The sequence below is a fragment of the Camelina sativa genome, chromosome 2, assembly GCF_000633955.1.
Source record: "Camelina sativa cultivar DH55 chromosome 2, Cs, whole genome shotgun sequence".
Classification (NCBI taxonomy): Eukaryota; Viridiplantae; Streptophyta; class Magnoliopsida; order Brassicales; family Brassicaceae; genus Camelina; species Camelina sativa.
In genome coordinates this window covers 8769775-8773939 of record NC_025686.1, presented here as the reverse complement: position 1 = coordinate 8773939, position 4165 = coordinate 8769775, and positions in this window count along the sequence as shown.

Here is a 4165-nt window from a genome sequence, read left to right as displayed (position 1 = left end):
AAATTGGGTTTTTTTGCCCCCCCCCCCCAGCAATTCCACAACAAGCAATTCATCATCACTATGAGATTTAACATCACCACACTTATTACCGGGGCAAACCCTTATTCGCATCTGTCCTCCACCATCCTCTCTGGTGGAAGATTCTGCCCAACCATCGCCGGAGCTCCAATATCAATTACCAAAGGCCGGGCGTCCCCATGCCTTCTCTCCCGACAAGCTCCCCGGTGTTCTGCACAACATCCTTCACCGGATCATTAACAAGCACGCCGCCGGACCGATAAACGCCTCCATCCTTGATGCGTAGTCTCTTCCCCGATGCATTCAATGCATTATCACTCGTACTTGCCTTCCTTATTGTTGTTGTTGTTTCAAATGTGTTTAGCTTTGTTGATTTGAAATTTTAGTTATCTAAACTCTTCAGCTCTATAACCACGTCATCTACAAAATGGAAACAAAGCTTAAATAAAAATGTTATTTGAATTATTCTTTTTTTGTCTAGATTTTTTTTATGATTTAATATTTTCATTATTCTTATGCATATTTTGTATAGTATTTATCTATAATATCATATATAATAATTTATGTTGTGAATGGCTAAACAACCCAAAATCTCCTAGATTTTGGTTAGGCGTCCTAGGTATTAAAAATTGGCTTACCGCTTGTAAATGGTTACAGCGGTTGGGGCGGACAAATCCGTTTGCGTACTGGACCGTTTTTTGTTTACCATTCAGCAAATGTAGTCCGCAGTGGTGCGATCCAAATAAAGCAGAGACAAGACCGTAGCGGACCAACTGCAGACCGCTTTTGCATACAAATAGAGTTGGTCCGCAGTGGTCTGTACTTCTCCTTAAAAATAGAGTCGTACAGACCGCAGATGGATTTGGCCGCCCTGACCGCAGTTACCATTAATATCCTAACATTTTTTGAACATAAAACCTGAATATTAGAACTAGTATTCAAAAATTATAGAGCAAACAACATAAATTTTAACGGTAATTTTAAAATCAGTAATTAAACGACATATAATTTATTTGGATTTCCAAATAAATTAAAATTAATAGTTAATTAGAATCTTGAAAACATTAAACCAACATAAATATTAAATTGAAGAGAATTAGTAGATATGTTTTCTCATCTATATAAGACAAATTGATCTATTACGTACCATTTCCATCGAAATTATATTGAGTACATTACTTCGGTGGAAAGTATTGCAAGATAAATGAAATTAAGAAGATCAAATTCCAAGGAAGAAAACAAGAATTTAATATTTTTTGTGTTGCTAGAAAATATTAGGTTGGTTGAAAAGGAAATATAGCCAACCTAAGATATTTTTTTGATAATGAAAGTGATGGCTTGCTATTCTTTTTGCTACTTATAGGTTGAAATATATATACTTAAAAAGAATTTTGTGTTTTGTTTCTTCCTTTTCAGAATCTTTGGTGTAGTCGTGTAGTGAATGAGGCCGATGAATATCCCGAGTGACAAGGCTTGAGGAGGTGGAATCGACCATTCTAAACTAATTGATAGTACGTACTTCATAGTATTAACACGCTCACGTATATAATAACATTTGTTTATCATTTGAACTCGATTTCCTCAGATTTGGTATGAGCGACGGCAGTATAGCTAGAGTGGGTTGTTTGGAAGAATGGAATGGAAGGGCAAAAAAGTTTCGTTGCAACATTTTCATTACGGATTTTAAACGTGTAAAAAAAGATAGAGTTTACGGGGTCATATATGTGTCTTTTGAAATTAATGTGGTTGCATGTCCAAATAGTTTTGAATATCAACGGTGGAAAAAATCTAGCAATATTACAAACAAAAATAAAATTAACAAAAAAGATTCTCAAATCATAGTTCTTGGTTGATGAATCAAAAAAAAGAAAAAAATTTGAAAAAGAGAGCAGCAATGACAGTTTTCATGAATCCAAAACTTAAAAGTAAAACAACTTAGTTGTGTGACGGATACTCATGAAAGCATATATAATAATTAATAAGCCAGTGGCATATTTAAAAATGGAGAGGTAGGTATGATAGTTATGGGTAGTAATAATTTATGGCGTGATTATAGTTTATAGAANGGGGGTCATATATTTTTCTTTTGAGATTAATGTGGTTGCTTGTCCAAATAGTTTTGAATATTAACGGTGGAAAAAATCTAGCAATACCACAAACAAAAAAGATTCTCAAATAATAGTTCTTGGTTGATGAATCAAAAAAAGAAAAAAAAATGAAAAAGAGAGCAGCAATGACAGTTTTCATGAATTCAAAACTTAAACTAAAACAACTTAGTTGTGTGACGTATACTCAAGAAACTATATATAATAATTAATAAACCAGTGGCATATTTAAAAATGGAGAGGTAGGTATGATAGTTATGGGTAATAATAATTTATGGCGTGATTATATATAGTTTATAGAAATGTTGGTTTTTTAGTGGAGAGTTTGAGAGGATCGGAGGCTAGCACCTCTATGTCCTTGAGTTCTAAAGAGACAGGCCCTGAAACCTAGTGGAGGAGTCACAAAAGTGTGATCAGAGCGCGATTGATGGATCGTTAATTGGCTGGGTACTCTACTTCTTTTCTTTCCGGGGTTTTCGCATGCTTGTTCCTTTTTTGTATTATTTTTTTATTTTTGGTTCAAAATCGTTGCGTATTGTCCCACATCGTCAAGCAGCAAAACATACATTTGTATACATTTGATATCTGATACATGGCGCCATAGGCCCATTCGATATTAACTCTATTTTTTTAGGGAGAGAGTCCATTATGGCAGTTCACTGTCCGGAACTCTTGAGCGTCGCCTATGTACCCCACTATAAACAGCTTAAAACTTTTGGCTCAAGTTCTTTTATTCTATGTGATAGAACTTCTTCTTAATATTTCCTGCAAGAAAAAGACAAGAGTACACGTTATTATGTTTACTAAGAGAATCAAACTTTTGTCTCCAGTCTTTGTTTTTGTTTCAAACATGTTGTTCTATTTTGCGTACGGACGCAACAAAATGCTAGAAAGACCTTCCACCGTTACTGTTGTTCTGTTTATGAAGAAGAACCTATATAGCGGTCTGCTAGGTTCCTTTTTTACCCTAAGTTTTTTTTGGTCTGTTACTTGGGCATGTCTAAATAGTGAACAGAAACTATTCGATTACATGTCCGTGAGAGAGATGTCCAATAGTTCTATATGAACCCATTGGTTGTCCTTGCATTATCTTAAATTTATTATTTTCTTACCAGGAAAGATAGGCTAACATTATCTTGTGCGATTCTAATTGTTCATTGTAAATTTGCACCCACCGTGTTAGGAATTTTCACACATATGGGCTTTTTTTTGTTACACGCCATATATATGATCATCTTGGAAAAGGTGCAATAAACCTCATAAACCTAGAAGTTCGAAACCAGTATCTCTTTGTGTTATCGTTTGATTCCTTAGGTTAGGTGGATATATTAAGAGAATAATATTCTTTGTTAAATGTTAATGAAAATGTTTTCAAGATCATAGAATCAAGAATCAAGATTATCCCTCATTGAGAACAGAGCAAAACAAGCAATGGTCAGGACTTGACTTGTACAGGATTAGTTCTATTGTAATCGAACTGATTTGTGAGGTGACAGGCCCTTAATCCTGTTTGATAAACCAGATTCCTTTTTACCCAAAAAGACTAGACTGTGATTTGTAATTTTTGTATTTGTTGATGATGCCTAGACTTAAAATAGCCAGCCATACCATGTCACAATATCCATTATGTTATTATATATATACACATGAAACCCAATGTTATTATATATATACACACTAGAAAATCATCAACCATTATTCAAAACGTAATTAAGTGTTAACGTACGGGAATAAGTGCTACACTTTTTACAAGAGCAAACAGTACAAAGTCCCTTTTTATATACATACACATGAAACCATACAATGCTACCGGTTTAATATGTGCTTGAAAGTTTGTACCTTCCTCTAATACAGTGCTACCGGTTTTGCTCTACACGATCCTCCCATTTACATTTACATTTACATTTATATCTACATCAATCATCGATATCTTTCCACCCATTGAACCAACGTCAACAAGTAGGTCCTCTGTCTAAAGCTAGCATCTCTTACTCCCGCTTTGATTGTTCACGGAGATGTCAGCCTCATGTTCGAGTTGTGTT